The 20,259-nt window shown below is 38.6% G+C and overlaps 1 protein-coding gene and 1 pseudogene across 2 annotated transcripts in view; one reads left to right on the top strand and one right to left on the bottom strand.

The window, feature by feature from the left end:
* Positions 1-20,259, bottom strand: part of TMEM123 (transmembrane protein 123) — a gene marked incomplete at its 5' end in the record, with an annotated part of 78,230 nt that overhangs the window by 13,874 nt on the left and 44,097 nt on the right. The gene's annotated exons all lie outside the window — the stretch shown is intronic.
* Positions 9,636-19,280, top strand: LOC309636677 (synaptobrevin homolog YKT6 pseudogene; annotated as a pseudogene). Its single transcript has one exon. The product of its transcript is annotated as a synaptobrevin homolog YKT6 pseudogene (transcript).

The following is a 20,259-nucleotide window of genomic DNA, read 5'->3' as shown; positions in this document are numbered from 1 at the left end:
AGAAAAATAACAACTGGGGTGTTTTAAATAAGTTATAGTATATCTGTAATAAATTCTGTTTCCACATTTTGTTACACTATCATCACTCTACCTAAATCTTTTAATATAAACTCTGGCAGGAGCTAAAAGAGGCATTTTCAGTCAAGGCAATTATCTGTCTTAAGGACAGTGAGAACTAAAAATTGAGACACAGTCCAGGCTTGTTTAAGGAAATTCATTCTGAAGGGCGACTCCGTGCATTCCCAGAGCTGTACGGAAAGCAGCTGAGCAAGAGGGGGTCAGAAAAGAAGCATGGCTTTTTAAGGCAGTCAGAACCCAACTCAGCCAAGGCTGAGCTGGCCGGGGCTGTGTAGACAATATCCAGGCTTTGTTATGGTATTGCCATAGGTCTTGCCCATTCTATTCCATTACCACAGACCCAGCACACAATTCGTAACCCTGGCTAATTAAAAAAAATAAATAAATAAGGCAAGAATCACATTCACAAGGGCATCAGGCAAGCTGACATTATTTTTCCTCTGTTCCTGCTCCAAAGCTTCCCAGCCTCTCATCCTGGCAATCTTCACTCTCCACAGAATAGAATTCACTCTATTTGCTATTCTTCCCCAACACATTCCAGTCAGCCTGGCTTCTCACTCCTCCCAGCACTTAGTATTGGGCTGGCCAAAAAGTTCATTCAGGTTTTCCCCTAAGATGTCACAGAAAAACTGGAATGAACCTTTTGGCCAACCCAATACCTTCTCAGTGCCAAGAACAACGCTAGGAGGCTCTGCAGACACAAGAAAGATGCAATCCTTCCCAGGTATCTCCTTTATTCTTAACTTTATTTTATTATTTATCTCCTTATTTTGCATTTTTCTGGACTCTTGTGTTATCTTACCTTTTTAATGGAATTATTTGGTTATTAATTGCAAGAACTACATCTTGTATTTTCATTTTACTCTACAGAAGTGCCAGGCACAGTTTTGGAAGAACTCGATCACTTCTAGCATGTGTTCCACACTATGCAAGGAGGGAAGGCCAAAAGCTATCTCTTCACCATGATGACAAGGCCACAGTCTCCTCTGCTGCCTAATCTTCTGCTACTATTTTCTGCCCCAGCAGATTTACTCAGCTTTCCCTATGCAGTTTATTTCTGTATTTCTGTTGCTTTGTTATATTACTTCCTCTGCCTGGGATGCTTCCCACCCATTCTTTACCTGGCGAAATCCTACTACTGTTCCTGGCGCAGCCCAGAAATTACATTGAAGTTATATTAAATGTACAAAACAGGCCACGTAAAAGACAAAGATTATCAACTGGATAGAAAAACTATGAACTGTTCATAAGCAATATATCTTAAAATTAAGATTCCAAAAAGCTGAAAAGTACTGAAAGTGAAGGTATGGGAAAGAAACATACTCTACAATTACTAATCAGCAAAAAGGGGACGAGTGGTTCTGGTTCACGACGGTGACATGGGAAGATCCTAAACTCACCTCTTCCCATAGACACACTGAATCTACAGCCAATTACACAACAATTTCCTCTGGGAAAAAAGACACCCCAAAACTGGCTGAGTGACTCCTACACATCGGGCAAATGAGAAAAAACCAACATTGAGGCAGGTAGGAGAGGCTGACACAATCTCGCCATAAACTCTGCAACCCGCTCCTGCCCCCAACCTGGTGCAGTGACACACAATCAGAAGGGAACTCAAAACCCGTGGCTTCTCCCTGAGGACTGAAAGGTTTGAACCCCACATCAGGCACCCGACTTTTAAGACTTGCACCTGAGAGGTGAGCCCTCTAAACACCTAGCTTTGAAAACCAATGGTGCCATGTCCATGAGACCCCCCACGGCCATAGCCAACTGAGAAATGGCTGTTAAAGGGCACGCATCTTCAGACTCACCCACCCCAAGGACCAGCTCAGAGGCAGTCAATTGAGAGGCACCCAGACTTTATGTGAAAGAGGCTCATTTGCTAATCTTGAAGTTTGGTATGAGCAGAAGGAATCTCATCTAACACATGTCTAAGGGCCTACTGGGGTACCCTGTAGGGACAGAGGCTGGCGGGCACCATCTTTGTGCTCTCCCTCACTCCAGCTCACCAGTATCTCCCAGAAAGGAGCCTATGCCCACCTCTGGTGCCCCAGTTTTTGTGGCTGCTGCCCGGGGATACCTTTAGAATGACTGGTTCTGGTGGCCAGCAGGGTATATGCTCATAAGTTCCATAGGCCTGTAACCAACAGAGAAAGAGCTCTCAACCAGCTACCACACCCCCAGGACACAGCAAGAGGCAACAGACCCAGGAGCTCAGCCTTTCTGTGAAAGAGACCTATTATCTTATCGTCTAGGCCTGAGGGGCAGGCTTCTAATTAAACACACATCTAAGGGCTGACCACAATGCTTTCCAGAGACCTGGGGGGTGGGTGCTATCTTCATGTTCTCCCTCTGCCACACTCCAGAGCACCAGTGTATTCTGGAGTGGACTTGTACATGTGTCTGGTGCCCTGTTTTCTGTGGCTGCGCCCCCACGCCCCCCACTGCCAGGGGATGCACTTGATTGCCTGGCTCTGGAGGCCAGGGGGGCTTGTGTTCCTAGGTCCCACGGGACTGTAACAAATGCAAAGGTAGTTCTTGCCTGGCTGCCATCCCAGAGAACTGTGCAGATAGCAGATCTTTCTGAGAGAGAGGCCTATTTGCTTGTCCAGGAGCTTTGGCCTGAGGGGCAGGCTTTGGGTTTGGCACACTTTTAGAGGCCTACAAAGGCGCTCTCAGGGAATGGAGGCCTGGGGACACCATCTTTGCACTCTCCCTTTGCCTCACTCCAGGTCTCTGGGATTTTCAGAAAAGGAGGCTGTACATTTTTTTGAGGCACCAATTTTGTGATGCTGCCCAGGGGGACACCTCCAGATCACCTGGCTCTAGCTGCCAGTGGGACTTATGTTTGTGGTCCCAGAGAACTGTATACATTTACATACTTTGAAAGCTGTTACCTGAGGGTTTAGCTTCCAATCAGGCTTAGTCTAGGTGCTGACTGAGATCCTCTCCTACACTGACAGGTCTTGGCATACCCTCAGCTACTAGCATCCATTAAAAACAAAATAGACTACCTAAAAATCAAAAAAGTTTGAGAGACAACCAAGAGCTAGGGCAGGATTGAACAATAAGGTTCATCTCCTACATGGACTCACTCCTTCAAGTCTGGGCAAGGTGGCTGTTTTATCTAATGCATAAAAACCAACATAGAGAATCAAGGAAAATGAAGAAACAGAGAAATATGTTCCACAGGAAAGAACAAGATAAAACGTCAGAAAAAGACTTTAATGAAACAAAAATAAGTAATTTACCTGATAAAGAGTTCAAAATAACTGTCATAAAGATTCTCACCGTATTTGGAAGAAGAATGAATGAATACAGTCAGAATTCAATAAAGGGAAAATATAAGAAAGTATCAAAAGAAGTCACAGAGCTGAAGAATACAATAACTGAAAAATACACTAAAGGGGCTCAACAGTAGACTAGATAAAGCAGGAGAAAGGATCAGTGAACTCAAGGACAGGACAGTGGAACTCTCCCAATCAAAGCAGCAAAAAGGAAACAGAGTGGAAAAAAAATTGAAGATACTTTGAGGGACTTATAGGACAACATCAAGCAGACCAACATTCGCATTATAAGGGTCCCAGGAAAATAAGAGAGAAAGGGGCAGAAAATTTATTGAAAGAAAATAATGGCTGAAAACTTCCCCAACCTGGGGAGGGACTGATATCCAGATCCAGGAAACCCAGAGAGTTCCAAATAAGATGAACCCAGAGAGACCCACACCAAGACACATTATAATTAATGTGTCAAAAGATAAAGACAAGGAGAAAATCTTAAAAGCAGCAAGAAAAAAAAAAAAAAGCAGCAAGAAAAAAACCCAACCTATTCCATATAAGGGAATCCTCATAAAACTAACAGATTTTTCAGCAGAAACTTTGCAGGTCAGAAGAGAGTGGTACAATATATTCAAAGTGCTTAGAGAAAAACTGTCAACCAAGAATACTCAATCTGGCAAAGTTAGCATTCAGAATTGAAGGAGAGATAAAGAGTTTTTCCAGAAAAGCAAAAGCTAAAGGAGTTCACCACTAAACTGGCCTTATAAGAAATGTTAAAGGGACTTCTTTAAGCTGAAACAAGAAGGTGCTAATCAGTAACAGAGAACATATTAAAGAATAAGTATCACTAGTAAAGGTAAAATTCAGAATAATCTAACATAAAGGTGGTAGATCAATCACTTATAGAGCTAGTATGGAGATTAAAACACAAAACTAATAAAAATAACTATAATTATAATAATTAGTTGAAGAATACACAAGATAAAAAGATGTAAATGTGACATCAAAAAAATAAAACGTGGGGGTGGGGAGAGCAAAACTGTAGAGCTTTAGAACCTATTTAAATTTAAGTTGTTACCAGCTTAACACAGACTGTTATAAATAAGTTCTTATATGTAAGCTTCATGGTAACCACAAAGAAAAACACCTATAGTAGATACACAAAACATAAAGGAATCTAAGCATACCACTAAAGTATGCCATCAGACCACAAAAGAAGAGAACAAGAGAAGAAGAAAGGAATACAGGACTTGCAAAACAGCCAGAAAACAATTAACAAAATGCAAGTAAGTCCATACCTATCAACAATTACTTTAAATGTCAATGGGCTAAATTTTCCCATTGAAAGATACAGAGTGGATTAAAAAAACCCACCCATCTATATGTTGCCTACAGGAGACTCACTTCAGATACAAGGACACAGAGACCGAAAGAGAGGGGATAGAGGAATATATTCCCTGCAAACGGAAACAAAGAAAGCTGGGGTAGCTATACTTACATCAGACAAAATACACTTTAAAACAAAGATATTAATAAGAGACAAAGAAGGGCATCACATAAAGGTGTGGAACAAATAAGAAAATATTTGTAAATATTTATGCACCCAACATAGGAGCACCTAAATATATAAAGCAAATATTAACAGACCTACAGGGAGAAAAAGACAGCAATACAATAACAATGAGGGACTTTAATACCCCACTTACATCAATGGATAGATCATCCAGACAGAAAATCAATAAGGAAACACTGGCCTTAAATGACATGTTAGAACATAGAGACTTAACAGATATATACAGAACATTTCAACCAAGAAGCAACAGAATGCACAATCTTCTCAAGTGCACATGGAATATTCTCCAGGACAGATCATATATTAGGCCAGAAAACAAGTCTTAACAAAGTTAAGAAGACTAAAATAATATCAAGCATCTTTTCCATCCACAATGGTAGGAAACTAGAATTCAATTACAAGAAGAAAACTGGAAAATGCACAAATATGTGGAAATTAAACAACATGTTACTGAACAACCAATGGGTCAAAGAAGAAATCAAAGAGGAAACAAAAAATACCTTAAGACTAATGAAAATGTAAATACAGCATACCAAAACTTATGAGATGCAGCAAAAGTAATTCTAACAGGGAAGTGCACAGCTATAAATGCCGACGTCAGGAAACAAGAAAAATCTCACATAAACAATCTAACCTTACACTAAGAAACTAGAAAAAAAACAAACGAAACTCAAAGTTAGTAGAAGAATTAAAATAACAAAGATCAGAGTAGAAAAATGAAATAGAGACTAAAACGACAATAGAAAAGATCAATGAAATCAAGAGCCACCTCGTTGAGAAGATAAACAAAAAATGGACAAACTTTCAGCTAAAGTCAGAATTGAAAGAGGTGACATCACAATAGATACTACAGAAATACAAAGAATTTTCAGAGACTACTATGAACAATTATATGCAAACAAATTGGACAACCTAGGGGAAACAGATAAATTCTTAGAAACATAAAACCTTCCAAGACTGAATCATGAAGAAACAGAAAATCTGAACAGACCAATAAGGAGGTTGAATCAGTAATCAAAACCTCCTACAGATAGCCTCATCCACCAGAGGGCAGACAGCAGAAGCAAGAACAACTACAATCCTGCAGCCTGTGGAACAAAAACCACATTCACAGAAAGACAGACAAGATGAAAAAGCAGAGTGTTATGTACCAGAGGAAGAAACAAGATAAAACCCCAGAAAAACAACTAAATGAAGTGGAGATAGGCAACCTTCCAGAAAAAGAATTCAGAATAATGATAGTGAAGATGATCCAGGACCTCAGAAAAAGAATGGAGGCAAAGATCAAGAAGATGCAAGAAATGTTTAACCAATACCGAGAAGAATAAAGAACAAACAAACAGAGATAAACAGTACAATAACTGAAATGAAAACTACACTAGAAGGAATCAATAGCAGAATAACTGAGGCAGAAGAATGGATAAGTGACCTGGAAGAAAGAATGGTGGAATTCACTGCTGTGGAACAGAATGAAGAAAAAAGAATGAAAAGAAATGAAGACAGCCTAAGGGACCTCTGGGACAACAGTAAACGCAAGAACATTCACATTATAGGGGTCCCAGAAGGAGAAGAGAGAGAGACAGGACCCGAGAAAATATTTGAAGAGATTATAGTCAAAAACTTCCCTAACATGGGAAAGAAAATAGCCACCCAAGTCAAGGAAGTGCAGCAAGTCCCATACAGGATAAATCCAAGGAGAAACACACCGAGACACATAGCAATCAAATTGGCAAAAATTAAAGACAAAGAAAAATTATTGAAAGTAGCAAGGGAAAAATGACAAATAACATACAAGGGAACTCCCATAAGGTTAACAGTTGATTTCTCAGCAGAAACGCTACAAGCCAGAAGGGAGTGGCATGATATACTTAAAGTGATGAAAGGGAAGAACCTACAACCAAGATTACTCTACCCGGCAAGAATCTCACTCAGATTCGAAGGAGAAATCAAAAGCTTTACAGACAAGCAAAAGCAAAAAGAATTCAGCACCACCAAACCAGCTCTACAACAAATGCTAAACGAACTTCTCTAAGTGGGAAACACAAGAGAAGAAAAGAACCTACAAAAACAAACCCAAAACAATTAAGAAAATGGTCATAGGAACATACATATTGATAATTACCTTAAACGTGAATGGATTAAATGCTCCAACCAAAAGACACAGACTAGCTGAATGGATGCAAAAATAAGACCCATATATATGCTGTCTACAAGAGACCCACTTCAGACCTAGGGACACATACAGACTGAAAGTAAGGGGATGGAAAAAGATATTCCATGTAAATGGAAATCAAAAGAGAGCTGGAGTAGCAATACTCATATCAGATAAAATAAACTTTAAAATAAAGAAGGTTACAAGAGACAATGAAGGACACTACATAATGATCAAGGGATCAATCCAAGAAGAAGATATAACAATTATAAATATATATGCACCCAACATAGGAGCACCTCAATACATAAGGCAAATGCTAACAGCTATAAAAGAGGAAATCAACAGTAACACAATAATAGTGGGGGACTTTAACACCTCACTTACACCAATGGACAGATCATCCAAAATGAAAATAAATAGGGAAACACAAGCTTTAAATGACACAACAGACCAGATAGATTTAATTGATATTTATAGGACATCCCATACAAAAAGAGCAGATTACACTTTCTTCTCAAGTGCACACGGAACATTCTCCAGGAGAGATCACATCTTGGGTCACAAATCAAGCCTCAGTAAATTTAAGAAAATTGAAATCATATCAAGCATCTTTTCTGACCACAATGCTGTGAGATTAGAAATGAATTACAGGGAAAAAAACATAGAAAACACAAACATATGGAGGCTAAACAATACGTTACTAAATAACCAAGAGATCACTGAAGAAATCAAAGAAGAAATCAAAAAATACCTAGAGACAAACGACAATGAAAACACGATGATCCAAATCCCATGGGATGCAGGAAAAGCAGTTCTAAGAGAGAAGTTTATAGCTGTACAAGCCTACCTCAAGAAACAAGAAAAATCTCAAATAAACAATCTAACCTTAAAGGAACCAGAGAAAGAAGAACAAACAAAACCCAAAGTTAGCAGAAGGAAAGAAATCATAAAGATCAGAGCAGAAATAAATGAAATAGAAACAAAGAAAACAATAGCAAAGATCAATAAAAGTAAAAGCTGGTTCTTTGAGAATATGATAAACAAAATTGATAAACCATTAGCCAGACTCATCAAGAAAAAGAAGAAGAGGACTCAAATCAATAAAATTAGATATGAAAAAGGAGAAGTTACAACAGACACTGCAGAAATACAGAGCATCCTAGAGACTACTACAAGTAATTCTAGGCCAATAAAATGGACAACCTGGAAGAAATGGACAAATTCTTAGAAAGGTATAACCTTCCAAGACTGAACCACGAAGAAATAGAAAATATGAACAGACTAATCACAAGTAATGAAATTGAAACTGTAATTAAAAATCTTCCAACAAACAAAAGTCCAGGACCAGATGGCTTTACAGGTGAAATCTATCAAACATTTAGAAAGGAGTTAACACCCATCTTTCTCAAATTCTTCCAAAAAACTGCAGAGGAAGAAACACTCCTAAACTCATTCTACAAGGTCATCATCACCCTGATATGAAAACCATATAAAGATCCTACAAAAAAAGAAAATTAGCAACCAATATCACCGATGAATATAAATGCAAAAATCCTCAACAAAATACTAGCAAACAGAATCCAACAACACATTAAAAGGATCATACACCATGGTCAAGTGGGATTTATCCCAGGGATGCAAGGATTCTTCAATATACGCAAATCAATCAATGTGATACAACATATTAACAAACTGAAGAATAAAAACCATATGATCATCTCAATAGATGTAGAAAAAGGTTTTGACAAAATTCAACACCCATTTATGATAAAAACTCTCCAGAAAGTGGGCGTAGAGGGAACCTACCTCAACATAATAAAGGCCATATATGACAAACCCACAGCAAACATCATTCTCAATGGTGAAAAACTGAAAGCATTTCCTCTAAGATCAGGAATGAGACAAGGATGTCCACTCTCATCACTATTATTGAACATAGTTTTGGAAGTCCTAGCCACAGCAATCAGAGAAGAAAAAGAAATAAAAGGAACACAAATTGGAAAAGAAGAAGTAAAACTGTCACTGTTTGCAGATGACATGATACTATACATAGAGAATCCTAAAACTGCCACCAGAAAACTACTAGAGCTAATCTATGAATTTGGTAAAGCTGCAGGATGTAAAATTAATGCCAAGAAATCTCTTGCATTCCCATACACTAATGATGAAAAATCTGAAAGAGAAATTAAGGAAACACTCCCATTTACCATTGCAACAAAAAGAATAAAATACCTAGGAATAAACCTACCTAGGGAGACAAAAGACCTGTATGCAGAAAACTATAAAACACTAATGAAAGAAATTAAAGATGATACCAACAGATAGAGAGATATACCATGTTCTTGGCATGGAAGAATCAATACTGTGAAAATGACTATACTACCCAAAGCAATCTACAGATTCAATGCAATCCCTATCAAATTATCAATGGCATTTTTTATGGAACTAGAACAAAAAAATCTTAAAATTTGTATGGAGTCACAAAAGACCCCGAATAGCCAAAGCAGTCGTGAGGGAAAAAAACGGAGCTGGAGAAATCAGACTCCCTGACTTCAAACTATACTACAAAGCTACAGTAATCAAGACAATAGGGTACTGGCACAAAAACAGAAACATAGATCAATGGAACAAGATAGAAAGCCCAGAGATAAACCCACACACCTATGGTCAAATAATCTATGACAAAGGAGGCAAGGATATACAATGGAGAAAAGATAGTCTCTTCAATAAGTGGTGCTGGGAAAACTGGACAGCTACATGTTAAAAGAATGAAATTAGAATACTCTGTAACACCATACACAAAAATAAACTCCAAATGGATTAGAGACCTAAATGTATGACCGGACACTATAAAACTCTTAGAGGAAAACATAGGAAGAACACTCTTTGACATAAATCACAGTAAGATCTTTTTTGATCCACCACCTAGAGTAATGGAAATAAAGACAAAAATAAACAAATGGGACCTAATGAAACTTCAAAGCTTTTGCACAGCAAAGGAAACCATAAACAAGACGAAAAGACAACCCTCAGAATGGGAGAAAATATTTGCAAACTAATCAACGGACAAAGGATTAATCGCCAAAATATATAAACAGCTCATGCAGCTCAATATTAAAGAAACAAACAACCCAATCCAAAAATGGGCAGAAGACGTAAATAGACATTTCTCCAAAGAAGACATACAGACGGCCACGAAGCACATGAAAAGATGCTCAACATCACTAATTATTAGAGAAATGCAAATCAAAACTACAATTAGGTATCACCTCACACCAGGTAGAATGGGCATCATCAGAAAATGTACAAACAACAAATGCTGGAAAGGGTGTGGAGAAAAGGGAACCCTCTTGCACTGCTGGTGGGAATGTAAATTGATACAGCCACTATGGAGAGCAATATGGAGGTTCCTTAAAAGAACTAAAAATAGAATTACCATATGATCCAGCAATTCCACTACTGGGCATATACCCAGAGAAAACCATAACTGAAAAAGACACATGCAACCCCAATGTTCATTGCAGCTCTATTTACAATAGCCAGGACATGAAAGCAACCTAAATGCCCATCTACAGACGAATGGATAAAGAAGATGTGGTACATATATACAATGGAATATTACTCAGCCATAGAAAGGAACGAAATTGAGTCCTTTGTTGAGACGTGGATGGATCTAGAGACTGTCATACAGAGTGAAGTAAGTCAGAAAGAGAAAAACAAATATTGTATATTAATGCATGTATGTGAAACCTAGAAAAATGGTACAGATGAACCAGTTTGCAGGGCAGAAGTTGAGACACAGATATAGAGAATAAATGTATGGACACCAAGGGGGGAAAGCCACTGGGGGCTGGGGATGGTGGTGTGCTGAATGGGTGATTGGGATTGACATGTATACACTGATGCGTATAAAACTGATGAGTAATAAGAACCTGCTGTATAAAAAAATAAATAAAACAAAATACAAAATTAAAAAAAAAAAACTAAAAAAACAAAAAACAAAACAAAACAAAAACCTCCTAGCAAACAAAAGTCCAGGACAGGACAGCTTCACTGGTGAATTCTGCCAAATACTCAAGAATTAATACCAATCCTTCTAAAACTCTTCCAAAAAAGCAGAAGAGATAAGACTTCAAAACTAATTTTAAGTGGTCTGCATTACCTTGATACCAAAATCAGACAAGGATGCCACAACAAAAGAAAATTACAGGCCAATACCCCTGATGAATATGGATGCAAAAATCCTTAACAAAATATTAGCAAACTAGATTCATCAATACATGAAAAGAATCATACACCACAATTCAGTGGGATTTATTCCAGTGATGCAAGGATGGTTCAACATCTGCAAATCAATGTTATATACCACGTTAACAAAATGAAGGATAAAAACCATCATTAGCTCATTAGATGCAGAAGAAGCATTTAAGAAAATTCAACATTTATGATAAAAATTCTCTGCAAAGTGGGTATAGAAGGAATGTACCTCAACATAACAGAGGCCATATATGACAAGCCCACAGGTAACATCATACTCAACAGTGAAAAGCTGAAAGCTTTTCCTGTAAAATCAGGAACAAGACAAGGATGCCCATTCTCACCACTTTTATTCAACACAGTATTGGAAGTCCTAGCCAGAGCAATTAGGCAAGAAAAAGAAATAAAAGGCATCCAAATTAGAGAAAAAGAAGTAAAATTGTCAGTATTTGCAAATAACATGGTGTTATAAATAGAAAACCCTAAAGACTCCACAAAGAAACTGTTAGAACTAATAAACAAATTCAATAAGGTTTCAGGATACAAAATCAACATACAAAAATCTACTGCATTTCTATACACTAATAACAAACTATCACAAAGAGAAATTAAGAAACCAATCCCATTTACAATTGCATGAAAGAGAATAAAATACCTAGGAAAAAATTTAACCGAGTAGGTAATGGACCTGTACACTGAAAACTATAAGACATTGATGTAAGGAATTAAAGAAGACACAAATAAACGGAAAAATATTCTTTGATCACAAATTAGAAGAACATTGTTAAAATATCCACACCATCTAAAGCAATCTACAGAGTCCATGCAATCTCTATAAAATTTCCAATGGTATTTTTCACAGAAATTGAACAAATGATCCTAAAATTTGTACGGAATCAGAAAAGTCCCTAAGTAGCCAAAGCAATCTTGAGAAATAAAAACAAAGCTGGAGGCATCACACTTTCTAAATTTAAACTATAATTACAAAGCTATAGTAATCAAAACAGTATGGTATTGGCATAAAAACAGACATATATATCAACAGAACAGAACACAGAGCCCAGAAACCACACATGTATGGTCAATTAATTTATGACAAAGAAGCCAAGAATATACAATGGGGGAAAGAACAATCTCTTCAATAAATGGAGATGGGAAAACCGGACAGCCATATGCAACAGAATAAAACTGAACTGCTATCTTACACCACACACAAAGCATTAATTCAAAATGGGGTAAAGACTTAATAGTACCTAATGTAAGACCTGAAACCATAAAACATCTAAAAAAAATAGGTGGTAAAGTCCTTGACATAAGTCTTGGCTATGATTTTTGGGATTGACACCAAAAGCAGAGACAACAAAAGCAAAAATAAACAAGTGGGACTACATCAAACTAAGATGCTTCTGCACAGCAAACGAAACCATCAACAAAATGAAAAGGCAACCTATTGAATGGGAGAAAATATCTGCAAATCATATATCTGTTAAGCAGTTAGTATCCAAATTATATAAAGAAGTCATATAACTCAATAGCAAGAAAACCAGTAATTTCATTTAAAAAATAGGCACAGAATCTGAATAGACATTTTCCCAAAGAAGACATACAACAGATATATGAAAAGTGTTCAACATCACTGATCATCAGGAAAATGCGAATCAGAGACACAATGAGATAACACCTCCTGTTAGAATGGCTATTATCAAAAAGACAAAAAATAACAAGTCTTGGGAAAGATATGAACAGAAGGGAACCCTTATGCTCTCTGGGTGAGAATGTAAATTGGTGCAGCCACTATGGAAAACAGTATGGAGGTTCCTCAAGATAGACCTACTGTATGATACAGCAATTCCACCCCTGGGTATTTATTCCACCCCCCCCCCAATGAAAACACTAAGTTGAAAAGATATATATATATGCACTGCCATGTTCAGTCCAGCATTATGTACAATAGCCATGATATGGAACCTAAGTGGCCTTTGATGAGTGAATGGATAAAGAAGATGTGACACTGAGACACACACACACACACACACACACACACACACACTGGAATATTGCTCAGTCATTAAAAAAAAAAATCTTGCCATTTGTGAGAACAGGAATGGACCTTGAGTGCATTATGCTAAGTGAAATAAGTCAGAGGAAGAAAAATACTGTACGATGTCACTTTTATGTGGAATCAAAAGAAAAAACTGAGCTCACAGATACAGAGAACAGATTGGCGATTGCCAACTGTGGAGAAGCTGGGGCGGGGCAGGGTGGGGCGGGTGTGGTGGGTGAAAAGGATGAAGAGGACAAAAGGTACAAACTTTCAGTTATACAATAAATAAGTCGGGGATGTAATGTACAGATTGGCGACTATAGTTAATACTGTACTACATATTTAAAAGTTACTTTATACAATAAATAAGTCAGGGGATGTAATGTACAGACTGGTGACTATAGTTAATCCTGTACTGCATACTTAAAAGTTACTAAGAGACCAGCCAACCCATCAGCAGCTGGCGGCGGTCTCGAGGGGCGGCGCTGTGCTGCTCCCTGCGAGCTGGTCCCGCGGCCAAGCGGGTAGCTGGCCCGAGGGCACGGCGCCATGAAGCTGTACAGCCTAAGGGTCCCGTACAAAGGCGATGCCAAGGCGGTGCTGCTCAAAGCCGCGTACGACGTGTCCTCCTTCAGCTTATTCCAGAGGTCCAGCGTTCAGGAATTCATGACCTTCACAAGTCAACTGATTGTGGAGCGCTCCTCAAAAGGCAGCAGAGCTTCTGTCAAAGAACAAGAATATCTGTGCCATGTCTAAGTGAGAAAGGACAGTCTGGTGGGAGCGGTCATTGCTGACAGTGAATACCCATCCCGGGTGGCGTTTACCTTGCTGGAAAAGGTACTAGACGAATTCTCCAAGCAGGTTGAAAGACAGACTGGCCAGTTGGATCCCCCGATACCATCCAGTACGCAGGCCTGGACGGTCACCTCAGTAGATACCAGAACCCCTGAGAAGCTGACCCGATGACTAAAGTGCAGGTTGAACTAGATGAGACCAAAATCATCCTGCACAATACCGTGGAGTCTTTGTTAGAGTGAGGCGAGAAGCTAGATGACCTGGTGTCCAAATCCGAAGTGCTGGGAATACAGTCTAAAGCCTTCTATAAAACGGCCTGGAAACAAAACTCGTGCCGTGCAATCATGTGACAGCAGCTGGCAGAGGCCCCTCAGCTGGAACGTCACCGTCATTCACATCGCAACTGCAGCCCCCAGGAAGCAGAGTCGCTGTGGAAAGACCCGAGTGGGACAGACTCAACTTTGGCTTTGGAGCTCCTGGGAGGAACTGAAGGGTGGAAGGCACCTGGCGGTGGGGAACGTTCAAATTCACATGTCTAGTAATTTGAGGCCCTCTAAAAGTGTATTTTGGGGCCAAATGAAACCATAAAGCTCAGTGACTCCCGTTTAAAAAAAAAAAAGTTACTAACAGAATAAATCTTAAAAGTTCTCATCACAAGAAAGAAAAATTTTGTAAGTATGTGTAGTGTTGGATGTTAACTAGCCTTATCATTTTGCCAGTATACACAATTATCAAATCATTATGCTGTATACCTGAAACTAATATAAAGTTTCACGTCAATTATATGTCAATAAATAAAAGGAATGACCTTTGCCTCTTTTAAAATTAAGTTTTTTTGTTTATTTATTTATTTATTTATTTTTGGCTGTGTTGGGTCTTTGTTTCTGTGCCAGGGCTTTCTCTAGTTGTGGCAAGCGGGGGTCACTCTTCATCGCGGTGCGCGGGCCTCTCACTATCGTGGCCTCTTTTGTTGCGGAGCACAGGCTCCAGACGCGCAGGCTCAGTAGTTGTGGCTCACGGGCCTAGTTGCTCTGCAGCATGTGGGATCTTCCCAGACCAGGGCTCGAACCCGTGTCCCCTGCATTAGCAGGCAGATTCTCAACCACTGCGCCGCCAGGGAAGCCCCTCTTTTTCTTTTTTAAAGCTATTTGCTTTTTTTCTTAATAGTAATCTTTATTTATTTATTTATTTTTATATTTATTTTTGGCTGTGTTGGGTCTTCGTTTCTGTGCGAATGCTTTCTCTAGTTGTGGTGAGCGGGGACCCCTCTTCATCGCGGTGCGCGGGCCTCTCACTATCGCGGCCTCTCTTGTTGTGGAGCACAGGCTCCAGACGCGCAGGCTCAGTAGTTATGGCTCACGGGCCCAGTTGCTCCGTGGCGTGTGGGATCTTCCCAGACCAGGGCTCAAACCCGTGTCCCCTGCATTGGCAGGCAGATTCTCAACCACTGCACCACCAGGGAAACCCTAAAATTAAGTTTCATACACTATGCTTATGTAATAAAACAGATTCCATAGTCCTTCTCCTACCAATTTTGTCACTTTAAAACATGCTCAAGATTATAAGATAATTCAGTAAAGAGATTTTTTTTGATGGGGGAGGTTTCTTGTAAATTCAAGTCAGGAAAAGCTACAAATGAGGGCAGAAATCAGTTGTGATAAATTAAAGGAATAACTAGTACCTACCTGCCATGAGTAAAAAGAAAAAAAACCCCAGAGATAAGACACTGATAACACAAGCCAAATTATGACCATAAATAAAGTTTTCCTGGCACAGAGCTACACTCATTCACTCAAATATTGTCTGTGTCTGCTGTGGTGCCAGGACAGAATTGATTATAGTTGCGATGGAGACCATATGGCCTCCAAAGCCACAAACATTTACCATGTGGCCCCTCACAGAAAAAGTTCACTGATTTCTGTCACAGGTTGTGGATTTGTTTAATAAATGTTAATGGTTTGTAAAGGCTCCTGTAAGAATCAAACACATAAAAATTACATACTAGCAGCAGACTCTTCCCTAACAGAAGAATGTGTGGTTTTTCACACCATTACTGAAATAACTGTATCCTAAGCAAACACTCACCTTGGCCATCAACTTTTTTCTCAGGAAAGTACCTACAGCACTTATAGCTTAGAGCAGTATAACTCCCCGGTATTCCTTTCAAGATAAACTAGTCGCAAAATATACTTCTGGCCACACATGTAGTCACTTAAAACACCATTTATAAGCTTCCAGTTGTGGAGGTCATAAGCACGAATGGACAGCTCAGCTGGGTCTCTGCTCAGGGTCTCATGAAGGCTGAAATCAAGGTGTGGCTACGTTTGGCTCTTATCTGGAGGCTCTGGGAGAAAAACCTGCTTCCAAGCTCATTTAGGCTGCTGATAGTATCCAGGTCCTTGCATGAGGTTCCCATTTTCTTACTGTCTATCAGCTGGGGCCACTCCATGCTCTTAAAGGCCACCTGTATTCATGTGGCCCCTCTGTCTTCAAAGTCAACAGCAGCATGTCCTTCTCACGCTTCAAATCTCTCCGACTTCCACTTCTGCCACCAGCCAGAGAAAACTCTTTGCTTTTAAAGGGCTCATATGATTATGCTAGGCCCACTCAATAGTTTATCTTAAGGTCAACTGATTACTAACCTTAAGTACATCTGCAAAAACCCCTTTGCCAGGTAAGATAACATAATCACAGGAATGATGTCTCATATTCACAGGTGAGGGAATTAGACAAAGGGTGAGGGTCACTGGGGGGGTCATCTTAGAATTCCACCTTCCACACAGTGTTTTGGGTAAAGTTGATCCTGATTTGCAAAGCTGGGAAAACTAAATTCCTACCTGTTGAATGGGAGAAAGTGTCAGCAACCTCTCATTAAATTCAAAGGTTCAAAAGTCAGGCAAACAAAATTGGCTCCCAACCATAGGCAGGCTGAAGTTCTCCTATGTGAATTGAATATATATTTTTTGGAGGGGGTAAGGTTACAAAAATGTGTTTCCTCATGTCCTGAATAATTACTTATTAGTTACCAACAACTAATTGTCAAACCAGGGTTAATCAGGTCCCTTGTGTACCTGAACACAGAATTAACCCAGTGCTGTGAGGCAAGTGAGCTTCCTTCTCAAGGCTCCAGGGAAGAAATTTAAAATGGTCCTCTAGCAACAAATCACCAAGAGAATTAAAGCCTGCTCATTCATCATCTCTCAGCTACCTCAACTCCCCAGGACAATGTGTGTCCAGTCTGTTAGACAATGGTTTCTTTTGAAGTGTTCTTTTAACCACTTTTCTTATTCAGAATATTCCATATCAGCTTTACCTCCCATTGAAGACATGAACACCAGAGTGAGCTCAATGGTGCTCTAGTAGAAGAAAAATGAAATAACTGATTTAGGCATAGATTTATTACTCTAAAAAGAGAATTCAATATATCTATTTATGAACAGAAATTATTGGTGCAGATTAGAAGCATATGGCATAAAGACTGGGGGATAGTTTTGCCAGCATTTCTACCTCGGAGGCAGTAGTATCAATTCTATCTATCAGCTCTTTAACATTTCCTACCATGCTTGGAATGGCTTTTCTGAATTAAGTGGAAAATGAACTATGTTCCTCCTTTGTTTAAGCCAGGAAGTAGTAATGCTGGAAATACACTTTAAGTGACTGTGAGACTTTTTCATTCCAGTTACATGCCGAGATCACATTTCTTTCTGTAGAAACTTAGAAAATATATTGGAAGATAATGGAAAATTTATATAGAGATATGCACATATCTACATATCATATGTGCACTATATATAAATATGCACTTTGTCTTAGAAACTGTGATGGATATTTTCTGTTTGTCCCTCTAGATCCCTCCCTACCCTTGTCCCACCAGCCCTCTGCCCTAAAAAATGACATAGGCTCCCTTAACCCTTAGGCTTCTGGTTTGGTTAAGCCAAAGGGAAGGCATCATTTGTTGATGCTTTATACTCCTCCTTATCCTTATTAGCTTGTATAACTAATCTGACTGAAAGGACAGCGTCTTTTACTGTTTGGGGACAGATCCAATCTGGGATGAGCCCACAGAGCTAAGCCCAGTCCTGTGTGCTCTATGCTCTACAGCTCTGTCGGCTATATTTATTTAATGTGTTTATTTAATGAATCTTTAAACAGTCCTCATTCTGAGCCAGACACTGCTCTAATATTTTGTAAATATTAGCAATTTTCATAATTACCCCGAGAGGCAGATGTTATGGTCATCCCCATTTTATAGATGAAACTGAAGTACAGAGATGTTCAGTGACTTGAGAACAAACTAGTAAGGGGAGGAGCCAGGACGTGAACTGAGCCTCTGCTCTCAAGCACTGTGTTCGGTTGCCAGTCACGAAAAGTAGTGCCACCAAAACAAAAAGCTTTGGTTGGGATGGGTGAGTGACTGTGTCATTGCCCCAATGTTGACCTTCAACATGTTGTTAGATAAGAATAAGCTAGAAAATAGATTTTAGGGAGAAAAAACGATAACATAAACATACTCAGAGTTACTCTAAGTATTTAACAAACCTCAGCTGGGTATGTACCGCATACTCTTGCTGTTCCATGTTCTACAATCCTACATATAGCAAATACTACCAGTCGGTCTCCATTGTAAAATACACAAAAAACAATAACAATAACTTCTCATATCCTGAAATATCATTTCATTGTCCCAGTAGCGCTAAAATGTATGAGAAAACAGGTCTGAAATATTTTGAAATAACATTATTAGAGCTATATCTGCAACATCAAAAGAATATGCAGGTGGTGTTGTCACTCAGTCACAGAAGATTTATGGTCTGAACATGGAGAATAAGCATGTGTAATGTGCAGCTGCCACATAAGAATTTGGTCGTTAACGAGCTCAAAGCAACACAACAAAGAGATATTCAGTCAGCAAAAAAACTGTCTGCTCAAATGTCAGCAAAAAGAAATCCCTAGAGATGACAACTGTACAGTTTAGAATCCACTATTAAATAATTTTAATTCATTGTATAAAGGCATTAGAAAACTTAATATTTAATACTGAACATTTTTTCTTACATTACAAAAGAAAAATGCAAACTTTACATAATTACCACAAATACATACTTGCTTAAATGCTAGACATGGTACCAGAATCATGATGGCAGTAATCTGTGGGAGTAGGAAGAAAATAATGAACATCTGCTGTGCCAGTAACTGGACTAGGTGCTTTTCATATTTTTAATTTTTAAAAAATTTCATGTGATCTGTATAATAGCACCGAGAAGTGGGTTTGCTCCCTGCAATTTACAGATGAGAAAACTGTGACTCAGGTTAACTAAATGCTCCAAATTGCTGTGAGACATGGTGGTGAACAGACCATAACACAGGTCGTTGGATTCCTCCAAGCCTGGTAATCTTTTCACTGATTTGCTCATTGTCTCCTGATGAAAATCCACCTGAATTCCAGAGCCTACTGTATTTACTTTAGGTATTAACTTTACCTAAAAATTAATTAATTTTTGACTATCTTCACTGCACTAAAATCACCATCAATAAACAAATGTATATACTTAATACCAAAAGTTGAAGCTAAAATAAGAGCTCAGAATTTAAAAATCAAGAGCCTCTCATAATTTTCATTGTGATAACTGTAGATGTACCAAAAAAGTACAAAGAATAATACCAACAGCTGTGTCCTCATTATTCTGATAAAGAAATAAAACTGCCAATTAAGAAACCCCCTAAAAGTGTGCACCTCCTCAACTGCAGTCCATTCCAAGTAACCACTACCCTGAATTTATCACAGATTTCTTTATATTTTTACTGTACACTATTTCTAAGCAACAAAATACTGTTTTCCACATTTAAATTTTATATAACTAGCATCATGCTATATATTTTTCTGTTCTTGTTTTTTGTACTCAACAATACATTAATAAATTTCACTCATGTTGACATCTATACCCCTAATTCACGCATTTCTCATAGTATAAATTTTTTTTTTAATACTGAGAATATTTTGAGATGTTTTCTGTTTGTATGAGTCTGATTACATGAAATGACTAACTCCAATATCTTTCTGAACCATCTAGACAGA

This window comes from Balaenoptera physalus (genome assembly GCF_965194825.1).
Source record: "Balaenoptera physalus genome assembly, chromosome: 10".
Taxonomy (NCBI): domain Eukaryota; kingdom Metazoa; phylum Chordata; class Mammalia; order Artiodactyla; family Balaenopteridae; genus Balaenoptera; species Balaenoptera physalus.
The sequence above is the reverse complement of the archived record's forward strand: the minus strand, read 5'-3'. Positions and strand labels throughout refer to the sequence as shown.